Here is a 23,357-nt window from a genome sequence, read left to right on the forward strand (position 1 = left end):
AACAAGCAAGCAATGGTACTGTAACAGATGTTACATCTGGTGCTTGCTTGTCCAAATTGATCTTCTTCGCCGTTACTAGATGCTGAGTGTTCTGTGACAGGGAGAGCTTGACTTGAACTCTTGTCAAAGTTTCAGGCTTTCAGCTCTTTGGGTATAGCCTATTTTGCAGAGAGGGCCTGGCCTAAGCCTCGGCCCATGGGGTAGATTAGGCCCATGATGCCAAGATTTGCTCAAATTTAATGAGATATATGACATGTCATTTGTTACTATTATTAAAATATTTTGAAAAAGTTATTTTTACCTCCTGAATTTTGAGCTGAGTCTGCATTTCCTTCCAAGACAATTAAACCGTCCTAAACTCATCGGTCACGTGACCTGGCTGTTTTCTCGATCGTTTTCTCTTTTGCTTTTGTATTTTTTTTACTGAATCTTTCAAAAATTATAGTAATAAAAAAATTATAAAATTAAAAATTCAATTTTGTTGGACTAATAAAGTAAATCTATGCAGTGAACATATGATATGATATAATTTAGTAAAATATATTATTATACTTTTAGATATATATACTTTTATATAATTAATTTATAGCACAGTTTCCGTGGTCCATGAAATTTTTATGGTGGGCTAATAATTATATGCTTGAGCTTTAATAAAAAAAATTATGCTCATTGAATCATTATATACTTGAGCAAGTGAAGAGTCTCCGATATAGTTTGAAATTAAACTCCTGGATCTATAACTTAGGCGTACATAATCCAATAGGCATAAAATTTTTATTACAGCTCAAAGTTCAAGCATATAATGATTATCCCACCATAATCGAACCATGAAAACTACAGCTATGAATTAATTATAGAAAACTATACTCCCTCCGTTCCAAATTATAAATCATTCCAAGAATCTTGGAGAGTTAAAGATTTTCAAGTTTGACCAAATTTATATAACAAGATAATAACATTTATGATACCAATTAAGTATCATTAGATTCTTTGTTAGCTATATTTTCATAGTGTACCTATTTGATGTTATAAATCTTTATATTTGTCTCTATAATTTTGGTCAAACTTTGAGATGGTTTGACTCTTCAAGATTCTTAGAATGATTTATAATTTGGAACGGAGGGAGTACATATCTAAAACTATAATTTTTACTAAATTGTATCATATCATATCATATGTTCATTGTATAGATCTAATTATGCGGAGTCCAATAAAATTGGATTTCCCATTTTTTAATGTTTTGTCATTTACTATGATTTTTAGAAATTCAGTCAAAATAAATATAAAAAAAGGTGAAAAACCATCCAGAGAAGGTCACATGTCCGATATTATGAGGCAGAGGAGTCCAGTTAGACGGTTTCATTAGAAAACGCGGATTCAACCCAAAGTTTACGGATGTAAAATAAACTTTTTCCAAGTATTTTCGTTAGCAAGAATAATTGGGTGAATAAATTAACTGCAAACTTAATTTGATAATTAGCAAGAAAAGTATACGCGAACGGATAAAATTTGTTTCAATATTGACCATTGTCCTCATGTTGTTTAGGTCACAAATCGTTTCTTCTCTTCCTTCCAATGTATTTTACCACTAGTTGTGTCACTCTCGAGTGGTTCCCGGCCCCTGGACTCACTGAGCAATGCCATGAACTAATTTTATTTTATTTTCTCATTTTCTTTTCGTAGATATTACAGTAATTTGAGCAGAAATTACTTAGTACAGCATTACCGCATCACGATTTTCCGTCCAGGCGGAGGAAGTCGGCGACATATGATATACAAATCATCTTTGTATTCAAACTATATTCAAACTAAAGAAAGTCCAATTCAGACCACCGGATCAAAATCCAGAAGACATGACGGGGAATTTAATTTTACAATTAACCGTCCGCTTTTAAATTCACACTTTTGCGAATCCCCTCTCACACCCACCCCTGTGCCCCTTATCTTAATCCGGTGGTCCAGTACGGAGATGGTTGCCGAGAAAGTCCGGCACCTTTAGGCTCCCAATTTCGCCGGAGGCGGGCAGGCAGCGTCCCGGCGATCCCCGTAGACCGGTCCAGCCATGGGCCGGCGGTCGCAATCGTCGTCGTCGTCCAGGGCGTGGCGCCATCTGAGCCCGTGGTACTACCTCAAGCGGCCGGCGCGCCTCGCCTTCCTCGTCGTCGGCCGTCGCCGCCACTTTCGCCGCCTGGGACCGCCTCTCCCTCGTCCGTGACTACGAGGTGCGGATGATGCCCGCGCCCAACTCGATCCGAGCTTTACCGGCGGGGATCTGGCTGGTTCCCGTGCGAGCTCCTTGGTACCTGAAACGCGAAAGGTTTACTGATAGGTGAAGGCATTGGTTAAAGATTGGATTTTGTTGGTTAAAGACTCATTAGGGTGTATATTTGGCATTGACTGCTTACAATTTCAATCAGCATGATCTTCTGTTTCATCAGCTGTTGTACAGTTGCATTATTTTGATACATGGTGCTTTGGAGTGAAGTAATGCATAGTCCTGTGTTAGTATTTCTTCCCATTATGCAGTGAAACGTAGGAACATGTGAACTTGCCAATGTCTATTTGGAATGATAGTTATGATCTTTTAGTTTGCTTGCAGGCTGAGATATCCCAGTTGGACGAGGAGGTAAATCGGTTGCATGACCAGGTACATATATGTGCACATTTAGCTACAAATTGATATGCGCTTTATGAGTGAATTATATCAATTCTTTTGTGGTGAGGTCAACCCTTTTAGTCTGATGCCACTTTTATGTAGTTAAGAATGGCGGGAATTTATCTGAATGAAAATCCAAATATTGAAAACATCATCAAGAAACATCATCTACAAGATGACCCTGTCAATAATGCGAGGAGAGAAAAGGTTAAGGAAGCTATGCTTCACGCTTGGAACTCATATGTAACGTATGCGTGGGGACAGGATGAGCTCCAGGTTTTTCTTTTTCACCTGTACTTACTCGGATATCTGCTTCCTTTTATGTTCTACTCAAATGAGCTTTTAAATTATTCTAATTTTTTCCTTTTTTTCCTTTTTGTACTCAATTGTTCAGCCGCAATTGAAGAGTGGTCTCAATAGTTTTGGTGGTCTTGGGGCTACTCTTGTGGACTCACTTGATACACTATATATAATGGGATTGAAAGAGGAATTCAAGAAGGCTAGAGAGTAAGCTCCTTTTATTCCTGCCATTTATAACTATAAACAGAACACAGCTTCATCTCGTCCATGTACAGGAAAGTAGATTGAGTTTTAATCTTTTCTGCGTGGCTAAGTATGTTATGCTTCGTCTTTTTGGTACCACATTGTCAGTTTACCCATGAATTATACTAGAATATAAGTTTTGCTGGCCCAACATGTGGTACAGCTAAGCAAGTTCTGCACACTGGAAAATACATTCCTTGTTCGAGAGTTCTCCATGCAACCGATGTTTCTAGTGGTATCCAAGCTGCCAACACATGACCTTGCGTTATTGGTTATCACTTGCTTGGATGGGTAAGACAACCAATCTTGTATGTGGTACTGTGCGTGAAGATTTTAAGACCAAGTCATTTAATCTACATCTGCTGCATTGCATTCCGATTGAATTTTAACTGCAGGATTCAAGAATACAGATTTTGCAAAGTGGATTAATGTGTGCACTTTTATTCTGCACTTCCTTGGACTGGACAAATAATTTCTTGTGGAGTTTTGATTTGGTGTATCATCTCTTTCATTGTGAATGTGTGCATAGCATGGTGGTAGATCCTCCAGTTGGGAGGCTACCGACTAGCTCTTGAACCCTCAGTTTTCGCATAAAAAGAGTTCCTTCACTGTGTAACAGCTTTCAGAGTTATACCCGACCGCGTTCTGGGCTGCTGGCCTTTGGGACCTTTCTCAGCCCTTGTAGTGGGTCTTTCCTATGTCCAATGCATCAGGGGGAGCTGGGGAGGTCTTTTACCCTGGGAGGTTGAGGGGTTTTTTACCATCTCTTTCATTTTTATTCAGTAGTCTAACTCTGTTGCTTGTTTTAGGAGGCATATCAGATTGCTGTAGTGCAAAGTGTGATCACAAACATTCCAGGCCATTAGATTCACAAACACCTAGAAAGTTATCAGCCTCTTGAGCAACTGTTCACATGGTGCAAAGTTTTATGCTTCTTTTTGCAGTATTATTATGTAAATCAGTAAATAGCATCAATCCTAAGGCCCTGCTGCCTTATTGTTTTTTAATAGTGTTCTTATGGATTGCAACCTTTGTAGGCCGTGCATAAGTCTCCCTTCATGGTCTATGTATGACTCTTTTCTTCTTCTATCAATACAATGATACGCAGCTCGTATTCGAGAAAAAAATAAATCTCCCTTCATGGAACAGGACGCTCTAAATGTGGAAGTACTCTATTGTGTTATGCATCCTAGCATTTAATTTAGTATTGGGCCAGATGTTACCATTGTTCACTTTTATCATGGTCAGTAATTATGGCAATAACTCTAAAATAAGTACATATGGGCATACATCAATATCCCCTGCTAGTATGTGCATGCATTTATTATTGAAAGTAGGCAACACTCGCATGTTATGTTACTTATCAGTTATCACATATTTATAATCTAATTAGGATCTCTTGGTTATGACAGCTGGGTTGCAGAATCATTAGACTTCGACAAGGATTACGAAGCAAGTGTGTTTGAAACAATAATAAGGTGATGTGTTTGAAACAGCAAGGATTACGAAGCATGTTTCCATAATCTTTTGTTTTTGGATCTTAGCGTGCTTGTATATTTATTTTGGGCTAAGTAACTTGTGTTATTAATTTGTCAAAGCTTGTACTCTTGTTGATTTATGTTCAGAGTTGTTGGAGGTCTCCTCAGTGCATATGATCTGTCAGCTGATAAAATATTTCTCGAGAAGGCAAGAGACATCACTGATCGACTGTTACCTGCCTGGGATACATCATCTGGTATCCCATACAATAGAATCAACCTAGCTCAAGGCAAAGCCAGTAATCCTGGATGGAATGGTGTAAGGCACTACTTTTCCATTTTCTCATTGCTGTAGTAGTTTATAAGAACTGCATTGTAATAGCAATATGCTTTTACATAACTGGTGTAAGTTAATGCTTTTCTTTCTGCGTTTCTCTTTATTGTATATATTTTCATTTATTCAAGTTTACCTGTTGTACCAATATTATTAGGAACTGATGTTATCATTTAGTTATGGAATTTCAGCTTGCCTTTTTGGGTGTTGGTGGATAAATTAATTTCACCTATTTTACAGGGCAACAGTATACTTGCAGATTCAGGCACAGAACAACTTGAATTTATAACCTTATCTCAGAGGACTGGAGATCAAAAGTATCAGCAAAAGGTTTTTTGCACTGCCATCACATCTGGATTGTACAGGAAAATCATAGGAATCATGCTTAGTTTCTTCATTTTGTTCTTGCTAGTTGTAGTAAAAGTACTAGATACCTATTATGAAGGACATAATGATTAATGATAGACTTTGTGGTCAGATACTGTATTCATGGCCTTGTTTTGCTGAGTGCTATTTACATCAGGAGTTGGTACATATGGAGCTAGAGTGCAAGCCAGTTTGGCTAGTACATTCGGAAAGAGGAAGAGTCCAATTAAGTCAAGTTAAATTAGGGGTCAATTAAGTTATGTTGACCTCTGGACGTATTGGTCATTTTATATGTGTCAACTGTGCAATAGATTAAATCAAGCCAGAAAGGAACTGTTTTCTTGTACTCTTCAAATTTTATTACAGTCCTTTTTATCTCTCCTCTACCCCATTACCCTTTTCGAATTACTGGTTATGTACCAACTCTCAGGCCTAAGCCCTAAGCAGTCAATGAACATTGACATCAGTATCAAGCACACCAAACAGCAAAAGATGGCATGATCATATGTTTTATGTTGTTTCAGCTTTAGCCTACCAATTGTATACCAACATCATATTTATACTTGGAAGTTTCTCAAGCTATTTTTTTCCATCTGCACAATTTATAACACTTGGCCAGATATGCATGCCACTGCCATCGTCATTTCGTTGAATTCTACAACGAACAGTACAGTTACTCTGTGCATAGTGAAACACTAACCGATGATGGTTCTCAACTAGTGTTTATATGACCTTCATTTTTCATTCATTGCAATTCGGTTGATATGCTTAATAATCATCCATGGCTGTTATTAATCTTATTATGGAAATTTCATTGGGAGCTATGTCAAACTTTAGGTGGAGAATGTAATAAGGCAATTTCAGAAAATATTCCCCAGTGATGGTTTACTTCCTATTAATATAAATCCTCATTCGGGGGCTGTGAAATCATACTCAAAGATCACGTTTGGTTCTATGGGGGATAGGTATATGATCATTTGTCTCAACTCATTGTCATCGTTCTATATATTTTCTAAAACTTGAACGTTTGCTTTACAGATTTCTTTTATATCTAGGCAGTTTCACATTTTCTAACTAGATTAGTGTGGAGTTGATTTTATATCTAACTACCTTATGCATGTTGCAGTTTTTATGAATACTTGCTCAAGGTCTGGATACAGGGTAACAAAACTGAAAGTGTCAAACATTACAGGTTCATTATTATGATCATCCTGAATTCACATAGTTTATTATCAGTTATGTTGGTCGAAGATTTACAAATTCTGACTTGTGCAACCATGTTTTGTACCATTGCTATCATAGGCAAATGTGGGAAACATCAATGGAAGGCCTGATAAGTTTGACAAGGAAAACTTCTCCTTCTAACTTCTACTATGTGTGTGAGAAGAATGGTGATTCATTATCTGAGAAGGTAAAGAGTCTCCTAGTCACTGGGTGTCTGGGTTGTTCTTAATAGTTATCTTATGTGTCTCTCTGAAGTTCTGATTTGTTCAGCCTATATAACTAGAACAGATGGATGAACTTGCGTGCTTTGTGCCTGGTATGCTGGCATTGGGAGCATCAGGCTATAGACTGGAAAAAGCAGAGAAAATTATGAATCTTGCAGAAGAGGTGATCTTGCTTTCATCACCATATGCATTTCATCCTGAATTTTTAATGACATATTTCGAACAGTTCTACAAATTTTGCCATACAATCCAACATATTTCTCTCTGCTTTTCTTCTTTTTGCCATAGGAGCCTTTTGCCTATTCATAATCATATCGCTGTTCCTAATCATTCTGTTACTGCAACTCCTGTCAGCATCAGTTTACTTCTAACTGTAAAAAAGTTCCTGAAATTGACCTAGGATGACGCAGTGCACTTGAGCTTAGACCTTAGAGGCTTCACCAAAATTTTATTACTTTTTAGATGAATGTAATGCAATGAAACTACTGCTGCCAGCTTTATACTGAGTTAGCCTGCTAAAGATGTTAGTAGTGTATATACTATATTCTACTGCTCAAAGTATACTACCATTTTTCGCGAACGTGCCTGAGCACGTATTTCATTAAGAGGAAAGCAATACGACCATTACAGACCTTAATAGACAGAGGCTAGGCTATTAAGGTGGAAACAAAGCCACCACCAAGCAAGTGGCAGGCGACCTGAAAAACAAATAAGAGAGCAAGGAAAACGGGGGAGACACGGGCGACTCCACAAACGTAAACACGACCACAACTGAAACCTGCAAAAAGATACTACAATGCCAAGAGTGCAAGGATAGGCAACACGACAAAGGTGGCAAAGCATCCACCCAATCCACCAAGACGGCAAAGCATCCGCCTGAAACGATCACCAAGACGACGACGGTGGCAAAGCATCCACCAGAACAGGGCGGCAAAGCATCCACCCAATCCACCAAGACGGCAAAGCATCCGCCTGAAACGATCACCAAGACAACGACGGTGGCAAAGCATCTACCAGAACAGGGCGGCAAAGCATCCGCCAGACAACGACCAATGCAAACCAGACGATGTTGACGATGCGAGCAAAGGCAGGCGCAGAAGCAGAAACTCTCCAGAGAGAGCCGACGACCACCACCCGCAGACGACCATCGCCAGTTGAGCTTCCAAGACGACGCCTCCAGGGAGGGAGCGACGCCACAGGCGCCGTTGTCGTCCGACCAAAAAGGTCAAGGCTTTCGCTTGGAAAGCTCACCGGAGAGGAGGGAAGAGGTGGAAAGGATGACGCCTTCAAGAAGGTGAACGGCGCTCGCAGGCGTAGTCGTCATTGGTCTGCAAGGAGACCAGGGCTTTCGCCTCCACCTCATCCTCCCAAGAGCCGAGGGCCGAAGAAACGCCGCCACAACACAGGAGAGCCCGCCTTGTCAGACCCGGGGCAGCGGGACTGCTCACAGGCGTAGAATGTTCTAGAGTAAGGGATAGCTCATGGATGTACCTTACCTCTTTTGTAACTACCCGAATAAGGCATAGAACTAGCTGCAGTACAAAGAAAACTATCCGATCATGTTGTAGAAGGACTCCAACTATACTCGGCTAGGACTTTCCATGTAACCCTGTTTCCCCGGATATATAAGGGCGGACAGGGACCCCCTCGAAAGACATCTACACCTAAGGCAATACAAACCACCACACAGGACGTAGGGTATTACGCAACTCGTGGCCCGAACCTGTCTAAATCTTTGTGTTCCTTGCACCATCGAGTTCCAGAGCCGCCGACCCCTACCTACAAACCCTACTGCTAAGGGTATCCCTGAGCAAACTTGGCGGTAAACACCGACAGCTGGCGTGCCAGGTAGGGGACTCGGAGAGTTCATCGGCAAGTTCGATGGCCACTTTCGCTTTCAGCACCATGACGCCTCTCAGAGGCGCCACCTTCATCTTCGGCTCGTGGGTCTGCGTCGCCAATGGTTCAGGCGGCTTCGATAGCCACTTAACCAACTCTCCCACGCTGAAGAGCTCCACGTCGGAAGATTCCAACAAGTTCGCCAGATCTCGTGATCGCGGCGTTACGTTGCTTCCCGACCTCGCCAAGGAGATTGAGTCGAAACTCGGAGACGACTCGAGTTCTACTCGGACTCAGATTGATCTCAAACCGAATTCTACTCGGATTGGGACTCTTCTTGCGCAACCCGTCTTTGGTCTGCGCAATTCGTCATCTGCTTACAAACAGATGATTAAATCCATCTATGAAAGTAGCTTGGATCACCTGCTACGCGTCGAAAATCTCTCAGTCACCGCCAGTCGGGAGGCACCCGTTTTCGACGTATACCCAGATCCAGCCGAGTCACCTCAAGACAGCCTGGAATTTATCACCAATGCACTGGCTAAGATGCAACTCAAATCTTGCCCAGGCTACACTCTCGCAGAACTACTCGACAGCCTGCGGGAAGTTGCCAGCATCGAGGATCTCCCGTTTCAACACGGCACTCCCCTCGTAACTGAGAGGGAAACTGGCTCAGGCGGAACCGTCCTAGCTGATTACGAATCAAACCTGGAAAGCTTCTCTCACGAGCGTTTGGTTCCGGTAATGATCCAGCCCGGGGATGCTCCAAGCATCCATGATCCAAACGAAGCTTTGGATTAGATCTCAGCAGACAATCTGACCCAAGACACTCCAGCTGATGATGACGAAGTCACTCGTACAGCCCGCAGGGAAAGGAATCAACGCAAAGAAGTGCGCAGGACTCGTGCGGCCGAACGTGCTCATCTCCCGCCACGCAACCTCAACAACGAATTCAACAATGCTGCAGATCCTATCTTCAGAACACCAATCGCCGCAATGACAGAAGCAACCCTGCGACTCATGACGCTGTCCCAGAATCCCGAGTTGGAACGAGTCATAAATCTCACCAAAAACGCCGTTGAACAACTCGAGAGACAGAACCCCCTGTCCTCGCTTCACGGTACGCGATCAAGGGCTACTGTAACAGCAATACCTCAAGCAAGTCGTACCCCAGGAGGCCACCAGCGTCAACAGCAGCAGGAACAGCAGAATCGAAGAAACCAAGAGGATCAGAAAGCTGCGAGTAGTCATCGCCCCAGAGGTGGCCAACCACAAGCAAACCAAAGCTTCTGGCCCTCAGCCAAACCGCAACAACAACAACCGTGGGAACAACAGGGAAGAGGTAGCCGATTCCATTATGGACGCACGGGACATCATCAACGCAAGACGCAGAGCGTAACTTGCGGATAACTCCGACCGCTTCCAAGCCCTGAGCAAGGCTTTCGACAACATCGAGTACCCGAATGATTTCAAGCCTACGAACATCCAAAAGTATGACGGTAAGCAAGACCCTACTCAATGGTTACGATTATACTCGACCGCTATTAGTGTTGCAGGGGGAGACACCAACACCAAGGTCCTCTACCTCCCGATGGTCCTGGAGCCCGCACCCCCTCACGTGGTTCGAAAGCTTGGCGCGCGAGTCAATTCACTCGTGGGAGGACCTCAAGAAGGCGTTCGTCGACAACTTCCAAGGGTCGCTACACCGAGTAGCTACTCGCCACGCCCTATCCATGATCAAGCAGGAGCAAGGCGAGTCGATCAGATCCTACGTCAAGCGCTTCTTCGACACAAGAGCTACCATCCCCAACGTCGTCGCCGACGACGTCATCGACTACTTCCAGAGCGGTATCACCGCCCAGTCACTATACCGCGACTTTGGGCGTAATCGACCCAAAACGGTGGTAGATCTACCCGACATGATGCAGCGCTGGGCTGACGAAGAGGAGCAAGAACGCAGTCGTTTCCCCTGCCGCAACGACGACAACAATGGGAAGCGCTTCAACGACCGTGGAGGCCCTAGCAACCAGCGGGATCCAGCGCGCAAGCGCAAGCCTGACGATACAGTCGGCACTATGCATCGCACCCTGCATGGTAAGAAGTGCGACAAGCCGCAGGATCAGTTCGACAAGATTCTCCACAACAAAAGATGTCCAATCCATCCCAAGAGCAACCACTCGATGTGGGAGTGCTCGATCCTGCGCAAATCCTTCCAGTCGGCACCTGCAGCTGCTCCAAAGAAAGAACAAGATAAAGATGATGAAGACGACAAGAAAGATCGTGATGGTTTCCAACAGCCGCAAAACGTCGTCAACGTCATATTTGGAGGAGATCCTAGCTTCTCCAAGCGAGCTCAGAAGCTCCTACTCAGAGAGATCCTCTCAGTCGAACCAGCAATTCAGAGGCCACTCAAATATAGCGAGGTCCCCATTACCTTCTCCAGGGAGGATCAGTGGACCAGCTTCTCTGAACCTGGAAAGTTCCCGCTAGTAATCGATCCAGTCGTTCAAGGCTCCAAGCTTACTTGAGTACTCATCGACGGCGGAAGTGGGCTCAACCGGATCTTTGCAAGCACATTGGTAAAGATGGGCCTCAACTATATGAGTCTGCTTACTCCAAGCAAGGCTCCGTTTTACGGCATCGTCCCCAGGAATTCCTCTACACCAATTGGCTCGGTTACTCTCCCAGTCACGTTTGGTACAGAACAGAACTTCCGGACAGAATATATCAAATTCAAAGTAGCCGACTTCGAATCCTCTTACCATGCTATCTTGGGAAGACCGGCACTAGCTAAATTCATGGCAGTACCGCATTATGTTTACCTGCTCCTCAAGATGCCAGGCAACACGGGATTCCTTTCACTACGTGGAGACCTCCTCAAGTCTTTTGAGTGCGACAAGGAATCAATAGATCATGCCTCCACTATCTGGGTTCCTAGCTCTGTCAGTGAAATACTTGCCGCTGCAAAGGAACTCTCACTAGAGTCGATGCCTTCTAAGAAGCCAAGGCATTCATCAGTTAAACCAAGTGGTGACGTAGGCACCAAGACTATCCAGTTGCAAGAGGGAGACGACTCTAAAACAGCCATCATCGGAACAGTACTGGGTTACAAATAGGAACTCGAGCTCGTCAACTTCCTTAGGGCCAACTGAGACGTATTCGCATGGAAACCAGCGGATATGCCAGGGGTGCCCAAGGAGTTGATCGAGCATGCCTTGAAAGTCGACTCTAAAGCCATACCAAAGAAGCAACGGTTACGACGTTTCTCACCGGACAAGCGGGAGGCCATCAAGAAAGAGTTGGCAAAACTACACGCAGCAGGGTTCATCAAGGAAGTCTACCACCCTGATTGGTTGGCCAACCCTGTACTCGTCCAGAAGAAGAACAACAACGAGTGGAGGATGGGCGTCGACTACACTGATCTAAACAAGCATTGCCCGAAGGATGTGTCATGTTATCCTTCCTCGACTGCTACTCAGGGTATCATCAGATCGCCCTAAAAGAAGAAGACCAAATCAAGACGGCCTTCATCACCCCTTACGGGCCATACGCCTACAAGACCATTTCCTTCGGGTTGAAGAACGCTGGCGCTACCTACCAGCGTGCGATATAGTTGTGCTTCTCTGATCAGCTACATCGCAATGTTGAAGCCTATGTTGACGACGTCGTTGTCAAAACGAAGACCCAGGATCAATTCATTACTGATCTGGAAGAGACCTTCAACAGCCTCCGAAAATTTCGCTGGAAGCTCAACCCAACCAAGTGCGTCTTTGGTGTACCCTCTGGAAAACTACTCGGATTCATAGTCAGTAACCGAGGAATTGAGACTAATCCAGAGAAGATCAATGCCATCATGGCCATGGACGCTCCAGCTACCATCGTTTCTTGTTCAGGCTTGGCGAACGGGGATTACCCTTCTTCAAACTCCTAAAGCGACAAGATAAATTCGAGTGGACTACAGAAGCCGCGGAAGCACTCGAGAACCTCAAACATCATCTCCAGTCACCGCCGATTCTAACAGCTCCACTACCCGGAGAGGAACTACTCCTCTACATTGCTGCGACTACCCATGTAGTCAGTACCGCGATAATAGTCGAACGCCCGGAGGAAGGCCACGCTTAAAGTGTTCAGAGACCAGTCTACTTCATCAGTGAAGTACTCTTAGAATCAAAGGTTAGATATCCATCAATTCAGAAACTTCTATACAGAATTCTAATCACCTCCAGAAAGCTTCGGCATTACTTCGACGAATACAAGATCTCAGTCATAACCGACTTCCCATTGGGGGATATACTCCACAATCGGGATGCCACTGGACGAATCTTAAAGTGGGCAGTTGAACTGGGAGCTTTGGAAATCAACTTCAAGCCAAGAACAGCAATCAAGTCACAGGCACTAGTCGACTTTTTGGCTGAATGGCAGGAAAATCAAATTCCAACACCACAGAATATTCCAGAACATTGGTTGATGTACTTTGATGGCTCACTCAAGATCGACGGAGGCGGTGCAGGAGTTTTGTTCATCTCCCCCAAGGGAGAACAATTGAAGTATGTGTTCCAAATCTTGTTCAATGTCTCCAACAATGAAACTGAATACGAGGCATTGCTACACGGTCTCCGACTAGTAGTACCTCTCGGCATCAAGCGACTACTTGTCTACGGCGATTCTCTACTCGTCGTTCAACAAGTCAATAAAGAATGGGACATTAACAAGGACACAATGGACGCATACGTTGCAGAAATCAGAAAGCTCGAAAACAAGTTCTCAGGATTGGAAATCCACCATGTCGATCGCAACAACGTGGGAGCCGATGTCCTCTCCAAACTTGGGTCCACCCGAGCAGCTGTCCCAACAGGAGTTTTTGTCCATGAACTTCACTACCCATCAGTCAAGAAACAAAGCCAACAAACTACTGACACGGAGGCCCTGGCCACAGTCAGAGAAGTGTTGATGATTGAAGAAGATTGGCGGACTCAGTTTATCGACTTCATCAAGGAATTCAAGCTTCCACCACATGTCGATCACAAAAGCACTGAAGCTGCTCGCATCATTAGGCGTAGCAAGGGTTTCGTTCTCGTCGGCGACAACCTATACAACCGCTCTGCTTCCGGCATCCTCATGAAGTGCGTTACCCTTAAAGGCCAAGACATCCTCAGGGAGATACATGAAGGAGTTTGCGGCAATCACGCCGCGTCAAGGACTCTAGTCGGCAAGGCTTACAGATCAGGATTCTTCTGGCCAATAGCTGTTTCAGATGCAGAAGACCTTGTCAGACGATGCCCAGGCTGCTAATTCTTTGGCAAAAGGACTCACGCCCCAGCACACAACTTGATAACAATCCCTCCATCATGGCCGTTCGCCTGCTGGAGTTTGGACATGATCGGACCTTTAACCGTCGCTCTAGGAGGATTCAATCATGTGCTGATAGCAGTCGACAAGTTCACCAAGTGGATCGAGTACAAGCCCATTGTCAAGATCTCATCAGATAGAGCAGTGGACTTCATCTCCGATATTATCCATCGGTTTGGTTTTCCTCACACCATTATTACAGATCTTGGCTCCAACTTCACGTTTCAATCTTTTTGGGATTTCTGTGACAACTCCTGCATTGAGGTCAAATATGCTTCAGTGGCTCATCCTCGGGCAAATGGACAAGTTGAGCGCATCAATGGTCTAGTACTCGATGGCTTGAAGAAAAGACTCTGATGCCAACACCAAGAAAGGGGGCAAATGGATCCAAGAACTACCTCATGTAGTCTGGGGGTTGCGAACCCAGCCTAGCAAAGCAACTGGACAATCTCTTTTCTTCTTTACCTATGGGTCAGAGGCTATACTACCCGCTGATATCATGTGGAGATTCCCAAAAGTAGAAGCCTATCAAGAAGGAGAAGCAGATGAAGTTCGACAACTGGAGTTAGATTCAGTCGAAGAGGCCAGAGTCAACGCCTTAACTCAATCGGCCAGATATCTTCAAGGTGTCAGACGCTATCATGATCGCAACATCCAGCAAAGATCTTTCAACATCGGAGATCTAGTACTTCGCCGGATTCAGGATGAGACAGGACTGCACAAATTAAATTCCAGATGGGAATGTCCCTTCATCGTAACTAAGGTTACAAGACCAGGTTCATACAGAATCACTGATGCAGATGGCAATGAGGTACCGAATTCCTGGTACATCAAGCACTTGCGCAGGTTTTATCTCTGATCCAAGCAGCCTAGTGTTGTCAGTTGATTTCTTTAATAAAGCAAGGGTTCTTAACGCCATATCGACTACATTAAAAGGCAATCTCTCTATCTGACAGCATCACCAGATCAGGATAGCTTATACAGTTTTTCCATCAGAATAACTACACAAGCCTCATCCTTGCCCTCAATGTAAGGGCGCAACCTACTCGCCTAGCTCGAGAAGGTGTTTGGATACGTTTACTAGTTGTCCATCTTGGGTAACTCGACGGAGTCCATCCTAACAAGTCAACTATGAGGAACTCCAGTCTTGTTGTAAAGTCAAAACTACTCGCTCGCTCGAGTACGTTATGGATACTGCTACATTTTGTCCATCTTGGGCAACCCGACGGGGTTCGCCCTAACAGGTCAATCTTAGTAGTTACTCCAGTTTACAAGTTAGACATCTTACTCGGCTCGCTCGAGTAAGTTTTGGATATCTTTCTAGCATTTACATCTTGGACAACCCGACGGGGTTCGTACCTAACAGTTTTGCCTTAAGTATTACTCCAGTCCTTGGTTAAAGGACACCTTACTCGCCTTGCTCGAGTAAGCCTCGGATATCCCTATGACATTTACGTCTTGGGCAATCCGATGGGATTCGTGCCTAACAGTTTTGTCTTACGGATTACTCCAGTTCTTAGTAAGGACACACTACTCGATTGCTTGAGTAGTTTATGGATACTTTTACAAATTTTTCAAATCGGGTAATCTGAGGGGACTCACCCAAAATGATTAACTTTAAAGATTACTCCATTCAAGTATTCTACTTGACTAGTTCATATTTATCCTACGGTATCCGATCATGCTTCTGAAGACACACCAACAGGATACGAATTATGGACAACGACAAGAATCAAATGAAGATTATAGGAGTTGTTACAAGCAGTCTACTCTGCCATGTTCTTCTGAATTTCCTCCGCAATCACTTCTGATTCCTTACAATACTCTCGGAATTTCTCATCCGAGCAACTGGGAGCTATTCCTTTAGCTATCGGAGCTAAATTAAACTGAGGCAAGTATGACTTGACAACTCCTATCATGTGGGTTAGATAATTCTTGGAAGTAGGCGTCATAACATCAAAAATTTTCTGGGGAGCTTCTTCCAAACGCTCCACCAAGGACTTGCTACTTGACGACTCTTCTTCAGTATCAACCACACCCACAAGAGCTTGAGCTGCTGCTATTAGTCGGTCTTCCGGAGAACCTGATGGGAAGATATTTCAGAATTTGATATGACAAAGCAAAATCAAGACAAAAGATCGAGTGCTTACAGGCTTGGGCAGTCTGCAATTGCTTTTGCAGCCTGGAGTTTTCTTCTTGAAGCTTTGATCTTTCTTCTTCAAGATTCTTAATCTGGCGCTTCATGTCACAAACCACCAGATGATGCTGCTGACTTGCTTCATAAAATTTATTCCGAGCAGCAAGGGCTTCATCCAGTCGTTTGGCAATCATGGCCTTTTGCTTCTCTTAAGATCTTCCGATTGTTTACAGTCTTGTATAAAGCATGAGACTTCAAGAAAGATCGATTGGCTACATCCTGTTACATCCCAAGCAAGTCTGGTTAGCCATCAATAACTACTCGACAAAGACAAGTAGCGGCAAAAGACTCACCTTCGTAAATTTAAAGCTCTATTGCATACAATCTGCGAGCTTCTTCATGTTGTCTACAGTCAACAAAGGATCATCGAATAACTCTTTTCCCAATTCTTTCTGAGTTGACTGAGGCATAGACTAGAATGGTACCAGTCGAACGGAAGGACCTTTCGACCCTTCAGCCTCATTACTTCCAGACCCACCAGCATTGGAGGCTCATTCAGCAGCAGCTGGAGTATGTTCAGGTGCTTCAAGGGTTGGCTCGCTTGGCTTTTCAGCTGTGTCTGTACTGGGCAAACTGACAGCTGGGGTTTTGATCAACCCAATTACAGGAGACTCGGGCTGATCGACTAGTTCCCTCTGAACCACTCGACACCCAGTTGCTTGAATTTTCTCATACGCCGGAAGATGTTGGACCCTAGCCAAGCAAGATTTTGAATAAGACAGCTGAGGCAACGAGGATAAAATCAACAAAATATTATATACTTACTGGCCGGCATCGAGACGAGGAACTTTTCTCTGCAACATTGATTCGGGAATCGCCTTTCGTTTCTTGTTGTCTTCAGAATCAGCATTTACAGAAGTCGGCGGCATACAATACTAGGATTTATAATTTTTCTGCAGAAAAAAGGCCAAGAATTAGTCAGAAGATCACAAATGGCTAACTACAAGTACTCGACATGGCCTCCAAAACACGTACCCAGGCATTCTCGGGAGGATTTTCTGCTGAGAAGAGTGTTGGAAACGACAAAGACTTGTCGAAGTTATCGAGTACTTTGCAGCATCTCTTTATTACTTCAGACTGAGCCATCGGCTCTGAGGACATCCTAGTGGGATCCTGCGTACCTTCATATCTAAAGGCAGGATGCTTTCGCAGCTGGAAAGGCTGCATCCGGCGACTGACAAACGAGAAGACCATATGATCTCCAGTGACTCCTTTCTTCTTAACCATGGCTATTGCACGAAGAATGGCTTCAACTTGCTTGCCACCAGGTCCTCTACTCGACCAGCTTTCCTGGACTTGCGGGGCACCAGCAGTCCTTTCTGGAAGTGGGGATTCAAAGTTCCCAACATGGAACCAGAACTTCTTCCATTCGGCTCCTTTACTCACCGGATCATAAGTCAAGTACTCGCCTCGGTTCTCAGGGCGGAGTACCAATTCACATCCCCCGACGACGGCGGGATTGGTGGCATTAGGGATTGGAACAAGGAAGAAGAAATGTTGAAAAAGGTGGAAATGAGGGAGAATTCCAAGGAATGCCTCACAGAAATGAGTGAAAATTAAAAGATGCAAGATGGATTGGGGAGTGAGATGGTGTAATTGAATTCCCCAGAACTGAAGCAGTCTATAGAAAAATTCTGACACAGGAAAAGTGAAACCACGTTCTACAAAATCGCGAAACATAATGGTCTCAAGAGTACTTTCCATAGGGTAATCTTCTCATTCACTATCGCGCCATTGGCTCATGCCCTGCTCTTGGAGGAGACCCATATTCTCCAACTCCCGGACCAGTGATTCAGACATCCTACTTTTACGCCAGCCTGTGGACATATTGCGACAGTTTCCTTTTCAATCTTGGATTTGTTCTTCTTGGGAGCCATCTCAAAGTCACAAGTTTTGGCTCGGGGGCTACGAGAGGGGCTTTTGGATTTTGACTGAGAAGAGGCGAATGTGAATCTGAGTTTGACGGCGGCCAAGAGTTCAAGGGGTAAAACCCTTGACACTTTTCAACCGGCTTTATACGGTCTTCAGGGGCAATTTTGTGAATATTTGGTATGCCAACGGATTCTTTCCTTCTCAGTGAAGTTTTCAGTTTTTGCCACGAGTTTACATTGATTCTTAAATCTAAATGAAAGGATTTAAATTCAAGACTCGGGGGCTGCGGAATATATGTATGAGAGATTTATTTTTCAAATTTTTTGAAAAATAAAGAAGAAGAAAAAGACTGAAGTGACCCTCAGCCTGATTTTACGATTCAACCTAAGACTCAGAGGCTACTCCATATGGAGCGCGAGTACTTCACGTACCATATATGATCAAGATTTTGGGGCATGAGCACCTCACAGTCTCGGAGCAAACGGAAGTACTTGAAGGACTACTCGACGTACCTGAAGCAAGAACCAGAAGCAACCAGAAGGACATTCTGACTACTTGAAGTACTCGAAAACGCCCAGCCAAGTACGCGACGCCTGCAGGACTCGGCTACGAAGGGCTTGGGGGCTTGTCAGACCCGGGGCAGCGGGACTGCTCACAGGCGTAGAATGTTCTAGAGTAAGAGATAGCTCATGGATGTACTTTATCTTTTTTGTAACTACCTGAATAAGGCGTAGAACTAGCTGCAGTACAAGGAAAACTACCCGATCATGTTGTAGAAAGACTCTAACTGTACTCGGTTAGGACTTTCCATGTAACCCTGCTCCCCCGGATATATAAGGGCGGACAGGGACCCCATCGAAAGACATCTACACCTAAGGCAATACAAACCACCACACAGGACGTAGGGTATTACGTAACTCGCGGCCCGAACCTGTCTAAATCTTTGTGTTCCTTGCACCATCGAGTTTCAGAGCCGCCGATCCCTACCTACAAACCCTACTACTAAGGGTATCCCTGAGCAGACTTGGTGGTAAACACCGACACGCCTGCCGGCCAACAGAAACGAGCAGCAGACACGAAAGCGCGTGTGAGACAACGGCCCGTCCCGGGGCGAGCGGCGGCGGAGCGGCCACAGGCTACGGCCGCCAGAGCCGACAGAGGCAAAGCACCACATCCACTCGAGACACCAAAGCGCCGACCGCACGCCCACCAAAGCGAGGCGCGGCAAAAGGGGCGGCGGCCACCAGACGCTGGCCAGGGGGCGATCTCCAGCAAGGGAGCGCCGGCCAGCAGTGGCCGCGTGCCCCGGCGAGGGGGGTCCGGCCACCGGCGGCCGCGAGCCCCGGCGAGGGCCGCGCACAGTGAGAGGGGCGGGCGGCCACTGGCGGCCGCGAGCCCCGCCAAGGGAGAGCCGCGCACAGCGAGGGGAGGCCAGCCATCGGCAACCGCAGACCCCCAGCGAGGGAGTGCCGCCCCCGGCCAGGAAGGGCAGGCCACCGGAGGCCGCGAGCCCCGGCAAGGAGTCCACAATGCACCAGCGAGCGGAGAGCCAGGCCCCCGGTGGATCCCGCCGAGGGAGCCCAGATCCGGCAGAGTGGACGCCGGATCCGGCGGCCGGCGACCGGAGGTGGCGCCGTAAGGATCCAGGTTCACGAGGTCGGGGAAAAGGGAGTGAAGGAGTGAGGGAGGGAGGAGGCAATCGAGCCGACTTAGACTCAACTGCCGGCCGCCGCCGCCGCCCGGCCGGACGCCGACGGCGGCGGGCAAGGGGAGGGGTTGTTGGGGGCGCGGCGTCGCCCCCCGAGTCGCTTGGAGGACGACGCGGGAGTGTTTTTTTTTGGGGGGGGGTATTAAAGTATACTACCATAATAATTGCACGATGATTATACTGGACAAATTATTTATCAGAAAACAGTGACCACAAACCTGTGAGGCCCATGTTTGACAAAATAACATGAGGTGGCTAGTAAGATTCCCATTTTATGCAGAACTTGTGTCTTTTGTAGCCTTTATTCTCTCCAAATTTCATGTTCTTATTTGCCTTCTCTTTATACTCTCTTTGATGTAGCTTGCGTGGACCTGTTATAACTTCTACCAATCAACTCCAACAAAATTGGCTGGAGAAAACTATTATTTCCATGGCGGACAGGTTTCCTTACAACAACATAGCTTTTTTTCCCAAGCAAGTTGGGGTAGGCTAGAGATGAAACCCGAAAGAAATAAGTTCGAAGTTTAGGCACATTGATAGCTAGTCTCCAAGTGCTCCTATCCAAAACTATCTCTTTAGAGATATTCCAATCCTTAAGGTCTCTCTTAACCGACTCATCCCACGTCAGTTTACCTCTATCCCTCTTTACATTATCGACCCGCTCAAGAACCCCATTACGCACCGGCGCCTCAGGAGGCCTTCGTTGGACATGTCCAAACCATCTCAGCTGATGCTGGATAAGTTTCACCTCAATTGGTGCTACCCCGACCCTATCCCGAATAACTTCGTTCCGGACTCTATCCCTCCTTGTGTGCCCGCAAAACCACCGCAACATCCGTATCTCTGCTACACTCAGTTGCTGGACATGTCGCCTTTTTGTAGGCTAACATTCAGCACCGTATAATATCGCCGGACGAATTGCTGTCCTATAGAATTTGCCTTTTAGCTTTTGTGGCATCCTCTTGTCACAAAGGATGCCAGAAGCTTGCCGCCATTTCAACCAGCCAGCTGAAATTCTATGCCTAACATCTTCATCAATGTCGCCATCCTTTTGTAGCACCGATCCTAAATACCGAAAAGTATCCTTCTGGACCACCACTTACCCATCTAGACTAACGTCTCCCCCCTCATGCCTAGTCGCGCTGAAATCGCACATCATGTACTCGGTCTTGGTCCTACTAAGTCTGAACCCTTTCGACTCTAACGTGCGTCTCCACAGCTCTAACTTCCTATTAACCCCTGCCCTACTCTCGTCAACTAGCACCACATCATTAGCAAAGAATATACACCAAGAGATCTCACCTTGTATATCCCTTGTGACCTCATCCATCACTAAAGTAAATAAATAAGGGCTCAATGTTGACCTCTGGTGTAGGCCTATGTTAATAGGAAAGTCAGTGGTGTTGCCATCACATGTCCGGACAAACGTCGTCGCATCCTTGTACATATCCTTAATGAGGGTAATGTACTTAGTTGGGACTTTGTGCTTCTCCAAAGCCCACCACATGACATTTCTCGGTACTTGTCATGTGCACTTCACATAATAGGATGCTATTGGTTTTGTACCTAGGACATGGTCGTGGGCACATCATGGAACATCCTTAGGCCGGAGACTATTGAGTCACTCATGTATGTGTGGCGCCTAACTGGGAATGAAACATACCAAGATTGGGGCTGGGACATATTCGAAGCATTTGAGAAGAATTCCCGTATAGAATCTGGATATGTTGGTCTGAAAGATGTGAGTTCTCATCATCACCAATATAGTTTCCATCATATCAAATGCTCTAACTTTATATAAACCTTGTTGAAATATTTGGGTCTTTAGGTGAAACTGGTAAGAAAGATGACATGATGCAGAGCTTCTTTCTGGCAGAGACACTCAAGTATCTGTACTTACTGTTTTCCCCGCCATCTTTTATCTCCTTCGATGAGTGGGTCTTCAACACTGAAGCCCACCCACTGAAAATAGTCACAAGACATGACAACGAAGGCAGCTCAGGTGATGCAGAAGGTAAGGGTACCGTTGACTCCGTGATCCAGCCACTTGGAAGGAAGCATGGAAAACCCGAATAAAATTTAACTAGTGCAAAGTACAGGGCATTTGCTCATGCCATCTGATCTATATCTGCACGACAAGGGAAATCCGTCTTGATGGAAGTTCAGGATTCAAATGGATAAAATCACACTTTGGCAGCATCTGGATGAAACTAGAGGTAGAATTTGGTGGTACAGTTTGGATACTGACCTTGTGGCACAGTTGAGTACAGAAATGCAAGTCTCGGGTTATTACATTATAGCAATTTATTCTGCCGTATGCTGTATCCATTTTCTTGTGTGTAGAATTACATCCAGGTCATGCTATATGACCACCAACTTGGACAGGTGTACTAGCAGGAAAGCAGATTCTCTCTGTATATTATTTATGCTCTGCCAGGACTGATACAGATGCAGCTTTTATATGTCGCGAGATTTTTGCTTTGGCTACCTTCTGAACAATGTAAAATATATAGTGACCTCCAAATGGCAACACTTGGGAAGTTAGAGATGCTAGCCATGCTGAAGTTGCAGACGTTTGTTAGTTACATTACATTTATTTCTTGAGTTGTTTGGTTGAAGCTGAAGTTGAAGAAGAGGAGCGAGCTGGAGGCAATGCCACACCTCGAGGACTACCGAGTGCGATGTCACCATTATCACTGTGTTGGGAACAACAAACAGTTTGCGAGATCCAAGTGCCACCCACGGATTTATCTTATGATGTTGGAAAGTTGCTATAGGGAGAGGAATTGCAGGGGAGTTCTTCCGGCTCCCAGCTACAGTAACAAGCTGCAGTACACATGGAAGTTGTAAATGTTAGAAATAGTTCTTTTGTTGGACACAATCACACAATAGCAAGAACACAGGTGAACACCAGGATATGGAGAGGTGAATTCTTTCTGGATTCTTTCACTTTCTCAGCGTTACAACTGATGAAAGGGACATATTTATAGATGGAGTCTCATGAGTACAAATGTATAGTGTATGAACACTTGAATTTTTTTCTCCTCTTATTAATTTGGCCAGCATTCAAAGTCTTTATTCATATACTATTTTTTACTTTGAATTATAATAGTAAAATTATTTTTAATGTTTTTTGACAAATTTCCCCCTTACTCCATCCATTGCTCATCATTCCATTCCTGCAGGCTCTACAACAAGACAAGAGTACAAGTACCTGTTTCGAAGTGCCACCTGCACGATGGCAAGGCGGTTTTTTCTTTTTTATATTTTTAAAAAATAAAAAATTTAAAAATATATGTCCGTTTTGAAATATTTCAAAAATACCCCCGGTCGCCCCCTCATAGGGCGACAGGCCCCAATTGTAATTTTTTTCTTAAAATTCGCAATGAGGTCCCTGGCAAAAAAAGGGGCCTGTCGCCCCCCCCCCCCCCAACGGGCGACAGGGGCCTGTCGCCCACCCAAGGGGCGACAGGGGCCTGTCGCCCGTTGGGGGGGCGACAGGGTCCCTCCCCCCTATATAAGCCCTGGCCGCCACCCCCTTTGTCATTTCAGCCTAAAAATTCAGGA

At 45.0% G+C, this 23,357-nt stretch overlaps 1 pseudogene; it reads left to right on the forward strand.

The window, feature by feature from the left end:
- The first annotated feature begins 1,949 nt into the window (after positions 1-1,949).
- LOC120711847 lies at positions 1,950-22,866 on the forward strand (annotated as a pseudogene).
- The last annotated feature ends 491 nt before the right edge of the window (positions 22,867-23,357 follow it).

Source organism: Panicum virgatum, chromosome 6K, assembly GCF_016808335.1.
Source record: "Panicum virgatum strain AP13 chromosome 6K, P.virgatum_v5, whole genome shotgun sequence".
In the NCBI taxonomy this organism is placed as follows: Eukaryota; Viridiplantae; Streptophyta; class Magnoliopsida; order Poales; family Poaceae; genus Panicum; species Panicum virgatum.